The sequence below is a fragment of the Crocuta crocuta genome, unplaced genomic scaffold, assembly GCF_008692635.1.
Source record: "Crocuta crocuta isolate KB4526 unplaced genomic scaffold, BGI_CrCroc_1.0 scaffold211, whole genome shotgun sequence".
NCBI classification, from domain to species: domain Eukaryota; kingdom Metazoa; phylum Chordata; class Mammalia; order Carnivora; family Hyaenidae; genus Crocuta; species Crocuta crocuta.
In genome coordinates this window covers 1529556-1546044 of record NW_027527939.1, presented here as the reverse complement: position 1 = coordinate 1546044, position 16489 = coordinate 1529556, and positions in this window count along the sequence as shown.

Here is a 16489-nt window from a genome sequence, read left to right as displayed (position 1 = left end):
TTCAAACAAAAAACAAACAAACAAAAACACTTCTTACACTGATTGTTGGGTCTGAAATATGTTTAGCCTAAAGGGTACTAAGTAGAAGCCCATATGCCCTGGTCNGAGATCATGACCTAAGCGAAAGTTGGACACTTAACCGACTAAGCCACCCAGGCACCCCCCATATGCCCTGGTCTATAAGTTACTGTGTCACTCTGTAGTCATGTTACCTTATCTACTTCTCACTTTGCTTATTTGAAAAAAGAAGGGTATGGAGTGTTAAACTATACAGAATGAAAATAGTTGTTTCCCTGTTCTTTTCTCTTCGATATGAAAGCTTTTGTTTAAAGAAACTCTCACTTAGAACAGCAAGGAGATAAACAAAGTGTATTCACCTCCTTCTTATGGTAAAATATGCTAATCTGTGGGTACTTTGAAAACAATAACTCATCCAAAATTTCTACATCACAAGAAATGGAGTTTGGATATTATAAATAATTAATTTAAATTGTGAACTGCGCTGTGCCTTACTTGATATATGGGCTGTATTCTTTAATGCTATTTTTGAAAATAAAGTTTACTCTCTAAAACTGCACTGCCCATATAGTAGGCACATGTAGCTGTTTACATTTGCATTTAAATTAGTTAAATTTTTTTAAAACTCCATCACCTCCAACTGAGATATTTTGTCTTCAATAGCCACATGTGGCTAATGGCCACCACTGAACATTTCTGTCATTACAGAAAGTTCTATTGCCTGTTTCTTTAAAAAGCTAGACAAACCCCAGAGGTATGATGGAGCTGCATATGTAGATGACTATCTGCATGTTAGCTGTACAGAAGGAAGACATTGCCATGTGGCAAAAAGAAAGCAATAAAAATTTGTTCCTGCAAGATTGGTGTGAGAACTGAAAACAATGTAAGTGGGACTAGTGAACCTAGAAAGAATTCAACAAACCATACTGAACACTATAAATGTTCTCTCATCTATGTTAAATATATACCTGTCTATAGGTATGGATACAAATCTATCTGTTTTTTAAAAGTAATCTCTGATTTTATAAATAAAGTACGTAAGGAGAGCCATAAGTAATTATGAGGGCTAGTGTATTCATAGAAGCTGGGGAAGAAATGGGAGAGACTAAAGAGTATTTGTTGCTTGTTATACTCAACAAGTGTTGTCAAAGTTGATGCATTTACCATCAAGAGAGTAGACTATTCAGGTTCTTCTGTCACTCTCCTCAGAAATGAACCCTCTGGATACCCTACCAAGTGTTAGGTAGTGTTAGAATTCAATGAACCACTTGTACCAGGCCTTGGTTGATATGCAGACCAAAAGAGAAGTACCTAGGAACTTTGGTGGAAGAGAACAGAGGTAGAGAGGAGGGAGGGATTGTTGCTTTACAGTGCATGAACTGTATCATTGAAATATTGAATGATGTTGCTCTCAAATGGCAATTGTTCTCAAAAAGAGATAAAGTAACAAAAATGTCTTATATTTTGTGTTTTGGTTGGGTTTGGGTTTTGTCTTTTCCTTGCTGTTAGTTTCCTTTCCCCCATCTTTACTGAGGTATAATTGACAAATAAAATTGTATATAAATACGTACAACCTGATGTTTTCGTATATGTCCACATTGTGAAATAACTTCACCTTGCATAGTTACCATCGTCTCTCTTCCTCCTTTTCTCTCTCTCTTTTTCTTCCTTCCTTTCTTCCTTTCCTTCCTTTCCTTTCTTCCCTCCTTTCCTTCCCTCCCTCCTTTCCCTCCCTACCTGCCCTCCCTTTTGCCCTCCCTTATTACAGTATTACTGACTATATTCCCTATGCTGTACTTTTCATCCTCATGACTTATTTACTTTATAATTGGAAGTTTGTACCTTTTAATCTTCTTCACCTACTTCTTCTATTCCCCATTCCTTTCCCTTCTGGCAAAATCACTTTGTTCTCTGCATTTTTGAGTCTAAAATTGCTGTTTTGTTTTGTTTTTGGATTCTACATATAAGTGAAATCATAAGGTATTTGTCTTTGACTTATTTCACTTAATTTAATACCATCTAGGCATATCCATGCTGTCACAAACAGCAAGATCTCATTCTATTTTTATGGCTGAGTAATATCAGCGTGTGTGTGTGTATGTGTACACACACCGTTTCTTCTTTATTCCTCTGTTGATGGACACTTGGGTTGTTTCTATATCTTGGCTATGTAAACATAGCTACAGTAAAGTAGGGGTGTATATATCTTTTAAAATCAGTGTTTTAATTTTCTTTGGAAAAATACCCAGTAGTGGAACTACTGGATCATACGGTATTACTATTTTTAATTTTTTGAGTAACTTCCATGCTGTTTTCCACAATGCTTGACCCAATTTACATTTCCACCAAAAATATACACGAGTTTAGTTTTATACACATCCTCATCAAAACTTGTTATTTCTCGTCTTTTTGATGGTAGTCATTCTGCCTGATGTGAAGTGATAACTCATTGTAGTTTTGATTTGCATTTCCCTGATGAATAGTAATGTGGTGCATCTTTTCATGTGTCTCTTGGTCATCTGCATATCCTCCCGGGAAAAATGTCTATTTGTGTCCTCTCCCCATTTTTAATTAATTTATTTGTTTTGGGGGTGTTGAGTTGTATAAGTTCTTTATACATCTTGAGTAGTAACCTCTTATCAGATATATTATTTGCAAATATCTTCTCCCATTCAGTAGGTTGCGTTTTTGTTTTATTGATGGTTTCCTTTACTGTGTAGAAGCTTTTTATTTTGATGTAACCCCAATAGTTTATTTTTGCTTTTGTTTCCCTTGCCTGAGGAGACATATCCATGAATATGCTTTAATGGCAATGTCCAGGAGATTACTGCCTGTGTTTTCTTCTAGGAGTTTTATAGTTTAAGGTCTTACATTTAGGACTTTAATCCACTTTGAGTTTGTTTTTGTGTATATTGCAAGTTGGTGGTCCAATTTCATTCTTTTGCATAATAGCTGTCTGGTTTTCCTAACACCATTTATTGAAGAGGCTGTTTTTTCCCTATTGTATATTCTTGTTTCCTTTGTCACAGATTAATTGACCACATAAGTGTGAGTTTCCAGGCGCCTCAGTGGCTCAGTCAGTTAAGCATCCAACTCTTGATTTTGGCTCAGGTCATGATCATGAGATCGAGCCCCTCATTGGGCTCTGTGCTGGGTATGGAGCCGGCTTGGCATTCTCTGTCACTCCCTCTGCCCCTCCCTCACTTGCTTGTTCTTACTTTCTCCCTCTGTCTCTCAGAAACAGATAGATGACAAGAAGGGTGAGAGGGAGGGAGGAGGGAAGGAGGAAGGAAAGAAGAAAGAAAAAGTGTGAATTTATTTCCAGGCTCTCTATCCTGTTTTATTGATCTGTGTGTCTGTGTTTGTGCTAGTACCATACTGTTTTGATTCATTTCAGGAGACTTTTTAAGTGACCCCAGCAGATGGAAAAAGTAACAATTCATATAGATCTGTAATTTAAGTGATAGAAGAAAGTTCAAATGAATCTTGACTTTTAAACAGCCCTTTAGAGCATTCCTTGTCCTTTATTTTCACAATTAATGTAAGGAAATTAAAACAACAACAACAACAACAACAATGGAATGTATCAGATACCCCTACTGTGCTATCTCAGGCCTCTCAGCCTTATTTGGTCTGCCCAGTCACCTCTGTAGAGATTGGATCTTGTTAATGTTCATGGTTATATTACCATCAAGAGTGGTAACTGATTCTCTTTTACTTTCAGAGGTACATGAAACATCACACCACAGGTCATGGTATTTGGCCTCCCCAGGGGAGCTTAAAGAACCAGGTAATGTAAACTGGTTGTAGAAGAATGAAGTTTTAACCAGTGAAGGAAAGATGATGGGTAGAAATACAGACAAATCACCCTTTTACCTCTTCACTCATGACCCAGCATAATAGACAGTGATATTGCACATGGATAAATGACTGGTTATATGTATGCTGAAGCAGTAACCAACTTGGCTGTATTCTGTCTTCTCTCCTTCTAGTGCACACTGTCCTGGTATTGTACATGGACAATAAGAAAGAATCAGCACTTAAATCTGCTTTAGAAAGAGTACCTCTGGTTGAAGATTGCTTTCCTTTGACCAAGGGACTTAATCCACAAAATCATCAGTTACAGAGATTGTTACTTACAGAGGGTTGTTAGACTTCTGGGCTAAATGAAGAAAGTGTGCCTTAGCTTGATTGCCACCTTCCAGAATATCTTGTTGGATCCCACTCAAAGAATTCATATTAGTGGATTAACCAGTATAAATGTCCAAACTGAAACTTCAGGTAAGGTGCACACTGTCTGTCATACAAAGAAACCAATAAGATGCTGAGTGTCCCTTTTGATGGTGGGAATAAAACACACAGCTATCTTCCTTTGCTGAGGAGATTGAGCATTATGAATGCACTCACATAATCCCAAGAAATTTTACTTACTAGCAGTTTTCTTTTAATTTTGCTGGTGTTTATCAACCATCCTTACTAGTATATGTGTGACAATACTGTAGGCAAGTTTATTGATACTGAGGCTTTTGATTTGCCAAGCAAGAAGACGGTATAGTCAACACTGCATATCATAGAGTAGAGATACTTGGGCTAAATCCTGGCACACTCTCTAATGGCAAATGGAAGGGATTTTAGTAATCCCTGTCCCATTAGCACTTCTTTTTATGTACTCTTTCCAACTGGACAAATTCTTTCTGGCATTTATGGAACAGTGAGGTGTAAGTATAAAGCACATTAATTACTATTACCTTTAATATAGGAGAATGGCAAAAGTAGTTGAATTGGTCCAAATGGTTCCACCATAGGTCATTTTAGCTTCTGTGAGCATTAGTCAAACTGTTAGCTCAACTTTGGTATCTCATTCCCCGACAGAACATAGAAGAAAGGTGGTTTGGGTGTGTATATCCATCTGAACAATAAAAGTTTAAATCTCTCCACTCTCTGAAATTTTCTAGAATCTTTTGATGGTTACCTATGATCCTAAATTCCTCTTGGAGACAGAGAGACCTCCGCCCCACCCCTAATAGTCTTTTTCCTTAAAGCATCTGAGTTTAGAGTAAGGAAGGAGTGGACAATTAAGGTACACAAAGGGAGATACTAGTTCTATGCAATTATTTAAGGCTCATTTATTTTCCTCTTCAAGCAGTTCAGTAGCTGCTTACAGGTCAACAAAAGGATTTTCTAGTGTTTTTAGTCTTCATAAAGCTGTATGTCTAGTGTCAAGATCATCACTAATGACATAATCTGTTTTCTCTTTGGGGATCCCCTGACTCTGCAGTCACAGCCATACTATTTCTAAATGGAGCCATAGGGTTTTCACCCTTTGGCTGACTCAGGCTTGACTCACACAGTAGTAACATCTCCTAAGGAATTTAATTGTAAGCATTTGTTGTCCAGTCATACTAATAACACTCTTAGGCTTTCACCAAATGTTAGCATAAATGCTATATGAGTTTTCTAGGAAAGTTCAGATGATTGCATATTTACCAAGATTTATTTGGGTCAATTTCTCATTCCCCACTGAGTAACTGTCAGCAGCATTGTATACCCAATTTGAATATTAAACAATGGTTCTCCTATGATTTACCATGAGAGTTTGTCTGTTTTGGAAGATTCTGAGAGGCCAGATCTCTCTTATAGAAACTAGGACCCATGGCAAAATAGCAAACAAACAGGACAAAACAAAACAAAACAACACACACACACACACCTCTGAGATGTTTTCTTTTGTCTCTGAATGGATCTAATGTTGACATAATAAACAGACTGAGACTAAGCCATAAGCTCTAGACTTTCATCCTTGACAAGCACTGTGCTACTCCACCCTTTATTTTTCAGTTGATCCAAAGTTCTAACGATTCACCTTGTTTCTGTACATAGTGGTCACAAACATCTCTTATTTCAATCTCAGTAGAGGTATACAGCCCTATAACTACCTTTTAAAATGGTAGTGAACCATCTGAACATTCAGATGAATCTTTATGGGCAGATCTAAAGATGAAAGGCAGACTGGTGAGGAAGACCCCTTCTCTTTATTCAGTGGAGAATTGGCAAGAAGACAGCACCATTTAACAAAGAAGTTCTGGTGTTTGGCTTGTATCTGCCAACCTATACCTCCTCATTGATAGTATGGTGGAAGGCCATTTATTATCTATTGGTCTTGCAGTTTGATCAGTATATCTGTTCCTTACTCCTTTGGACTTACCTCAAATCTTGTCAGTCATTCCACAAGACCCTCAACCTTCCACTTCCACAAATCCATCTTTGTCAACATCCCATCCTCCTTGCCAAAACTGTCAAGAAGTGTAAACAGATTTTATCCTACTTATATGCTAACAAGTTAGTTTCATACTTGTAGAGAACATGCAATTCCTGGGTAAGAGATGAAGACTTTCTTACTCACAGGCACAACAAGCTTTAAGTATAGCATCATATCACATCAGTTCTTCTTGCCCCCAAGTCTCATGAGGGTGATGTGGATGAACCCAGATAGATGCTGACCCAAGAAGCTACAGGTGAGGTACCTTAACCTAGAGAACCCAAATATTTCATTATGGACAACAAAGTCCCTGTCCTTTCTTTTCCAAAAGTCACTATCTCTGTCTTGTTTTCACTATGTAAACATCCTTGAAAAGATCGTCCAGAACATAGGACTGTTAGTATTTCTGTTTAAAAGGGAGCAAATAGAGAACTGTATCATAACAATTGAAACTTGTCTTACAACACAATATATGGTATATCCTCTTGAATATACCATAGTGTCCAAAAAGAATGTTTATATTGAAATTGTTTGGTGTAGTTGTTCATTACATATAAATCAGGACAAAATGTGTGATAATGGCATTCAGATCTTCATTTACAATGATTTTTGTTTTGCCTGTTCTGTCAGTTGCTGAGTAAGGGGTGCAGAATGTCCAATTACAACTGTGGACTGGTCTAATTTTCCCTTTTATTCTAACAGTGTTTGCTACACATAATTTGGAGATTTGATATTGGACACAAAAGCAATTATTATTCTGTCTTCCTAATGAAGTCATTATTATAATAAAATATCACTCTTTATTTCTGGTAATACTCATTATGTTAAAATCTAATTTTATCAGATATTAGTATTAGCCATTCTAGCCTTCTGGTGCTTACTATTTATGTGATGATTCTTTTTCAGTCTATTTACTTTTAACCTATTGCTAATTTTAATATTTAAAGTGTGTTTCATAGCTAACATAAAATTGATTTTTACACTTTTGTCTATTCTTACAACCTGTGTTTTTCAATTAAAATGTCTAATACATTAACTTATAATGTAATTACATTGTAATGTAATACTTGATTCACATCACAATTTTGATTCTATAACATCACAGAATTTTTTGTAGTGATCAATGATGTGATTCTGAAATCTTTATGAAAGTCAAAGGATCTAGCATAGCAAAAATTATTTGGTGAAAGAAGATAAAAGTTGTAGTATGCATGCAACCTGATATCCAGACTGACTGTAAACCTATGGTGATCAAGACAGTATACTATTGGTGAAAATGAAGACACAAATAACAATGTTATTTAATTGAGAGTCCAGAAATAGACACAAAAGTATATGGCCAATTTATTTTGGCAAATATATAAAAAACAATTCTATGAGGGGTGACTGGGTGGCTCAGTCAGCATCTGACTTGATTTCAGCTCAGGTCATGAGTCACGGTCATGGGATCAAGTGCCACATTGGGCTCTGCACTAAGTAGAACATGCTTGAGATTTTCTCTCTCTATTCCTCATCAGTCATTAGAGAAATGCAAGCTAACACCACAATGAAATAGCATGCATATATACCTATTAGAATGGCTAAAATCGAGGTAGCATTATCATTATAAAATTTTCAATACCAAGTTCTTGAAAGGATGCAGAGCAACTGGAAATTTCATAAATTATTGGAGAACACAAAACGACACAGGCAGTTTGGCCAATTATTTGTCAGTTTTAAGTTTAACATATATTCTTCATATGTCCTAGCAACCACATCCCTAAGGTTTGCCCAATACATGAAAATTTAGCTTCATTCAAATGCCTATTTGTGGTGGCTTTTTTATATAACCTCCCAAATCTGGAAATAACCCTCCCCCCAAAAATGCTGCAACTGGTGAATGGATATAAAAAGGATATAGTCATGCAATGAAATGCTACTGATCAATAAAAATAAATGCACTCCTGTTTCATACACAACACAGATAAATTTTAAACAGTATGCTAAGTTTTGAAGGAGGTTGGACTCAAGGGCTATGCTTTGTATGATTCCATTTATATGAGAGAAAGGATATAAACAATAAAGTAATTAATATATACTTAGCAAAAATAGAGGATAAATGATATGACTTTTTTAAAAGGAGAGGTTGGTATGCCTGGGTGGCTAATTTAGGTAAGCATCCAACTTGTTTTTGGCTCAGGTCATGATCTCATGGTTTGTGAGTTTGAGCCCCATGCCTGGGCACTGGTAGCATGGACTCTACTGGGATCCTTTCTCTCTCTCCCTCTCTTTCTGCCCCTCCTCTGCCATTCTCTCTCTCTCTCTCTCTCTCTCTCTCTTTCTCTCTCTCTCTCTCTCACTCTCTCTTTCTCAAAAAAAAAATAAAACCCATAAAATTAAAAAAAAAATAACAAAGCAGAAGATGATATAAGGAGTGTTCAATGATGGAATTAATTTAAAATGGGTTAAAGGAAAATTTTACTGAAAAGTTGCTTTGAGTAAAGATCTGAAGGAGGTGATGAGACAGGTCACAAGGAAATTGTCAGTAATAACAATGTGATGTAAAAAAAAAAAAAAAAAAAGGTCAACCTAGGACTGTATCCAATGTTTTATGGTAGTAGCACAGAGAAGGAGACTAAACCTCTGACCTGAGTTTTGAGGCATAGATGCGTAATCTGTTCCCATTAGATGTAGAAAACATAGTTAAATATAAAATATTTTCCATGTTAGTAAGATAAGAAGGGATTCTAGTCAGAAACTTCAACATTTATGAGGACACGCAGATGAAGGTCCTGGTATATATGGTATTTCATTGTGGGGAGAAGGAGGGAGACATAATGGCAATGAGGAGACTGAAATAAAGAAGCTAATCTTCTACAATTCAATATTATTCTGTAGAAAGAGGATTCATTTGAAGTTTACAACAAGATAAGTAGCACAATCAAATTTATAATAACCTTTATTGCACCTTTTTTAATACTGAGTTCTAAGGTCCTCAGACAGTGAAATCCTCTGACAGCAAGAAATCACAATAATTGAATGAAGTAAGCAGAGAGTGGAAATATAAGTAGCGCTGGAACTGCATGACAAATCAGTGTCAACTGGAGATGTTTTTCGATGGTACACTCTGAAACCTTGTTATCAGCTATGTTCCCACCTTCAAGGTTTTGTAAAAATGAAAATATGTTTTCAATAGACAGCATAATGAAAGTTTTATCCCACTTTGCTATGGCATATTTTATTCTTTTTCTATAGCTTTGCTCCAAACCGTTATACTAAAACATTTTAATGTACATTTTTCTGAGTTTATCTGATATATATTTATTTAAAAACAACAATGCACATAAAAGAAGAGTGAAAGATTAAGCCAAGGTATTAACACTGTTAGCACTTTAGTTTTAGGTTGTTTCTCCTATTTGTGTCACTTTTATTTGAATGAATTAAGCCAACTTAGGTAGGCAGTTTTGTATCTTGGTTTATTTTTATTAAAAAATTCTCAATATCTTACTATGTCATTAAAAATTCTTCGAGGATTTTGATTTAACCTCCCACATGTGGAGAGTTTGGAGGTAATCACACCCATCTTCACCACAAGAAAGCATGCTCAGGGGAAGTGAACTAATTAGAACATAGAAATTGGACACAAAACCATCAACTGATGAATGGATCAAGAAGATGTGGTTCATCTATACAATGGAATACTACATGGCAATGAGAAAGAATGAAATCTGGCCCTGTGTAGCAACATGGATGGAACTTGAGGCTGTTATGCTAAGTGAAATAAGGCAGAGAAGGACAGATACCATATGTTTGCACGTATAGGAGGATTAGGAGGAACTTAACGGAGGACCATGGGGGAGAAGAAGGGGAAAAACAGTGGGGGAGAGGAAGGGAGGCAAACCATGAGAGACTCTTGAATGCCAAGAACAAACTGAGGGCAGATGGGGTAGGGGGACAGGATGGGGGGTGATGGGTATGGAGGAGGACACTTGTGGGGATGAGCACTAGGTGTTATATGGAAACCAACTTGAAAATAAACTATAAAAAAAAAAAAAAAAAGAATGCTTTTAGGCTATAGTAATAGAACAACCAAATTAAAAAAAAAAGAAATTGGACACAAAACAACTTGAGATTAACCTGAAATGTTCAGTTACCCATATTTATCTGTAAATAAAAATGGGAACTAGTAATCCACTGTAGTCTCAGCAAATGTCAGGTACTTAAATATTTATCAATGCTGTGGAAGGCTGTGAGGCAGGGGTGCCAAGGGGATCTAATGTTGCTCTGCCTCATCACTTTTTTCTAATTCTTTTAGGAGACAGTTAATGATACTAGATAGATAGTAAATGTCTTTGAACTGGAGATGAAAGCATAAAACCATTTGGTCTCATTTATTCAATGATGAGTACTTTTTTCACATTTTATTATCCCAATTAGGAACTTGTCTTATGATCACTGCCAACTTAAAACTATACTTTATTAATCAACAAGATGATGTTCATTTCATTTCCTATGCATGTGGTCAAAGTCGTTGCCATAATTTGGATTATTTATGTATATATAATATATACCTATATATTATTTATGTGTATATATATAGAGATTCATTGTTTAAGATATCTTGAAAAACATTATAAACATTCAACAATTAAAGCAATTTGCATATAGAAAGATCTAAAACTAGAGCAGCACAATGTATGATAAAAATTAATGTGTAAAAGAATCCATAGAGTGTTTTTACAATAAGAATAAAATATAAAGTTAAAGCGGTATGAATACTTTTTCCACCATTTAACAGTGTTTTTGTTGTGAAAACTCAACCTCTGTGCTTTGGAGCCAGAACATAAGGGGAAGACAGAGTTTAGGACAAAGAGGAATAATAGCTTTATTGCTTTGACAGGCAAAGGAGACTGCGACAGGCTATGTTTGAGAGCCCCCAGGAGTAAGGGGCTAGGGGGGCTTATAGGGAAATAGAGGACGTAGTGGGTTTAGACAGGACTTGCTGCCAGCTTCTTTAGTCATTTTTAAAGTGGTACCAGGTTGCTAAAACAAAAGGCTTAGAAGGGAAGAGGGAAGTTTGTGGAAGAAATGAAAACGGCTACTTTAAAATCCAGTTTCACTGAAGTCAGTGCAGCCATTTTGATTTTTGTTCAATTTATTTTTTTTTAATTTTTTTTAATGTTTTTTTTTTATTTATTTCGAGGAGAGAGAGAGAGAGACAGCGCGAGCAGGGGAGGGTCAGAGAGAGAGGGATTCACAGACTGAAACAGGCTCCAGGCTCTGAGCTGGCAGTCAGCACAGAGCCCGACGCGGGGCTCGAACCCACGAACCGCGAGATCATGACCTAAGCGAAAGTCAGACGCTTAACCGACTAAGCCACCCAGGCGCCCCTAATGCTTCTAAGCAGTTTCACTTTTATTTTTGGTGTATAAAATGTTGCTAAGTATTGTAATACAGGCATCTTAAATTCAACAGAATACAGAAATTAGATATGAATCCATGTTCACAATAATGATTTACTCAGGTGGTGATAACCTCTCTTACCTTTAGTGTGCCCATCTGCTAAGAAAAAACAAACAAAAACAAACAAAAAAACAGCATCTCATTGACAGTATTTTTATAAGGGTTTATGGAATGGTATATAAGAATATGGTTTGTAGGGGTGCCTGGGTGGCTCAGTTGGTTAAGCATCAGACTTTGGCTCAGGTCATGATCTCATGGTTCGTGGGTTCGGGGCCGCATCGGGCTCTGTGCTGACGGCTAGGTCAGAGCCTGGAGGCTGCTTCAGATTCTGTGTCTCCCTCTCTCTCTGACCCTCCCCTGCTCAAGCTGTCTCTCTCTTTCTCTCTCAGAAATAAATAAAACATTAAAAAAAGAATCTCTTAAAAAAAAAAGAATGTTTTATAAATGTCAAGTTACCAGGCAGGTGCAAGGAATTATTTCCTGTAATTAAAGCATGGGATAAGATTATCAGAATTAGAAGTAAAAACTTAATAATGAATATGGGAACATGACATTTTACCAGCTAGAAACCTCTTGAAATTATCATTCAAAGAATTAATGAAAACAGTGTTGAGCTGACATAACATAATAGGTAATTAAGTGGAATACAATAAACATCCCAGAAAGAGAACATAAATACATAATATATGATTAAGGAGAGGCATCATTAAACAATAGAATAAAAATCTATGAAAGTAATGGGATAAATTCTTTATCCATTAAAGTTTTTTGTAGTTTTATGGGTTTTTTTATGTTTTCATTTATCTTTGAGAGAGAGAGAGAGAGAGAGAGCAGGGGAGGGGCAGAGAGAAAGGGAGACACAGAATCTGAAGCAGGCTCCAGGCTCTGAGCTGTCAGCACCCGAACTCGTGAACTGTGAGATCATTTATGAGATCATTACCTGCACTGAAGTCAGATATTCAACCACCTAGCCACCCAGGCACCCCACCTCTCTATCCATTTTGAATAATAAATTTAAATATACAATTGAAAACTCCACATAAATTTTCCAAATCATTTAAAAAATATATATCTTTAAATATATAACATAGGAACATTAGAAAATATCATTGAACATAAAATTTTGGGAAGCAGCAATGACCTTTTTTATAAAATTAAATATATTTTACTCTGTCTTTACTAATATTTTTTTTTTGTTTAAAGAGTGGGTTACAAAAGTATATATATTAAAAAAAAAAAGCCGAACTATGTGTGAGTGCCAGCATCCAGCACCTGACATTGCTGTTTTATTTATGGTGAATGTGTTTTCTAGAGTTCTTATAATGCATATATATACACACATATTTTAAATGCATAAATAACATCACACCCAGTTTTTTCTTTTTCTTTTCTTTTTTTTTTTTTTACAAATAGTTTGTTGTCAAGTTGGTTTCCATATAACACCCAGTGGCCATCCCCACAAGTGCCCTCCTCCATGCCCATCTCCCTCCTCCCCCCCACGCCCATCAGTCCTCAGTTCTCAGTATTCAAGAGTCTTTCATCGTTTGTCTCTCTCCCTCTCCCCCACTATTTCCCCCCTTCTTCTCCCCCTTGGTCCTCACACCCAGTTTTTTGACCCTGCTTTTTGCATGCACCACTGCTTTATGTCCAACCACACAATCAAATGTATTTATGACAATTATGAATGGTTTCACAATGTTCAGTATACAAATGGAACATAATTTATGTAATCCTTATACAATTAATGAACATTTAACGTATTTCTACCTTTAACATATAATGAAGACTAAGGATATGAATACACATTCCACTGCATAGTATTTGGACACATTCAAATATATTAGGAATAAAATACTACAAATTTAATACTATTAAATTTTGATTTATAGCCTCTATCTGTTGTCATCATTTACATCCTCACTACAGTCATTATATGATGATAGTTCTAATCCTGCATTCAACCACTGAGAAAAAATTCATATTTTTAATTTGAAAGGAGTGTGGATGAAATAAAGATCGGTGATTCTTATTTTAACTTGTATGGTTAATCATTAGTAGGCTTTAGTGTTATATTTTATTGAACATTTCTGTATTTACTTCTATGAATGAACTCTTGCCCTGTGGGAAATATTGTGCAATACCTAGAAAATCCAAAATTTTAATTCTATATCTCTAAAATGATATATAAGTACATGACTCATAGGAATGTTGAGGCAAATGAATGAGCTGTATATAAAGCAGTTAGGATAGTGTCTGGCAAATAATATAATAAACACATATGAAATGTTAGCTATGATTACTATTATAATTATTGTTCATAAGAATGCTGCTGCTGATATTGACATAGAATATTTATTAACATAGAATAGCTGTCATGTTATAATATTAATTTAAAAATAAATGTTAGAACACAATATATATGGTTCCATTATTCATTAACCTATAACACTATGTAAGTAATATATATGTTTCTGCATAGAACTAGATGTTTTCTATTTTTTCATGAAATGTTAAAGCTACTAATTATTTCTGAGACTTATAGTTGCATGTCTTTTCTTATTTTTGTTATAAGTGTTTAACTTTTCTACAGCAACTTTCTATGCATTAATTGTCTAATAAACAGAAAACACTATTTTTAAGAAAATAAGTATAGCCAGGGTCCCAATTTCAATGTAAATACTGTCATATCCTCAGTATAGTTAACTAGCTAAAATAGAGTTCTTCCTTCCCATATGGGCTTATTATATCATCCTTGGAAAGAACTGAAAAAAAAGAAGGCTTGACACAGATAAGCATGGTTCCATAGCAAAGCTTCAGTCTCTGTAGAGGGAGGTAATTCTGACAAAGTCATATATGTAATGACATTTGACCCCTGAAGAACTCCTACACCCTGAGAGGAAAAGATCTGCAAGTAGAGAATGTAGAAGGGATCATAAAACAAATGACTTACAGCTATGCTTGTGTGTTTCTTTGACTACCAGAGGCAGAAGTCACCAGGGAGGACAGTTAATCTATAACATAGATAACTCAGATGTGAGTTTGCGAAAGATAGTTCAGTCCTCAAGAGTAGTCACACTTTCAAATTTAGAGTTACCTCCTATGTATCCAGAGCTACTTGCATAGGCAATCAATAGAGAAAGCAACAATGAACCTCCCATAAGAACTATGGGTCATTTAGAACATAAGTCAAAGTCAAGGTAAAGAAGAAAAGGAAATACATGTAGTGAACACATCTTGAAGAGCTCTTGAGGACTCCAAAGAACAATTACAAGGTTAATTGCAGTGCTCCTGGAGATATTGCCATGATGCTGAAGGCAAAAGCCAGGATCTATTTTGTAATCAGTAGATATCATTGCCAGCAACAAATTCTGGAAAACTTTGAAAAGGAAATTCAATCTGGTGATATGAATCCAATTCCAAGTGTTAATGTGTGGATGAAGGGCTGTCCTCCCTACTTTGAATAAGGCAAGGAACCGAAAATCAGAGTCAAGAAAACATTCAAGACAAGAAATGGAGCCACAGGATAATACATAAGAAGAAAGAATGATAGATGTGGGATATCACTCATCACCTGACAATCAATGAAGGATAAATTGTCATCTGTGTGAAAAGACTGTTTTTATTGATCAACCAATCCTTGTCAGCAAGTTGAATCATGGATAATGTCAGTCACTGCCATTTGGTTACCAGACTGCCTGCCTGCCTGGTTCCAAAAGATGTCAGAGAAAATGACTCACTCCCCTTTATACAGATGATGGACAGGATGCAGAAACTGCAAAGCCGAACAAGGGTGGGTAGCACCACTGCAACCAGGAATAACATTTGTTTAATCCCGTGTAGCAGCGAGGAGATGAAATGAGAAAGCACTGTGCCTTGGTAGGCAGCCTCTTAGGGAGATGAAAAGGAACACCTATAATTTTAAGAGTGAAGAATTTTCACATGTCCCAGACCTCATACAGGAAGGTCTAGGACAAAATAATTATTTCCTTGTTTTTCCTTAAACATCTAATCTTCATGTGATTATACCTTTATTGTCTTTTCATGATATAAGAGCAGAGATATTAGTTATAATCTAAACATTGTACTTCTTCATGGTATTTTCTTTCTAATTTTATCCTGGTCAGACATAATCAGCATCATTTTCCAAAGAGTTAACAAATAATTCAAACACAGTTACTTAAATGAATCATTTTCCCCTGTTTTCACATACAAACACACACACACACACACACACGTTTATTTTTCTGTTCCCATCAGTTTCATTTCTTTATCCAATCAGGATAGTCCAGGTTTCACATTTTAAGCTATTAGATATTTATATTTTATTTAAGTATTTAGCAATATGAACTTTATCCCTCAATACCTGTTAACAAGTATTTTAACATTATTTGTATATATTCTTAATATCAAGTTCCAAAGTTTTTATTTATTTTTTTGTTTCAGAGTTTATTGTCAAGTTGATTTCCATATAACACCCAGTGCTCATCCCAACAAGTGCCCTCCTCCATGCCCATCACCTCCTTCCTCTCCCCCTCATCCCCATCAGCCCTCAGTTTGTTCTCGGCATTCAAGAGTTTCTCATGGTTTGCCTCCCTCCCTCTCCCCAACTATTTTTCCCCTTCTCCCCCATGGTCTTCCATTAAGTTCCTCCTAATCCACCTACATGTGCAAACATACGGTATCTGTCCTTCTCTGACTTATTTCACTCAGCATAACACCTTCTAGTTCCATCCATGTTGCTACACATGGCCAGATTTCATTCTTTCTCAT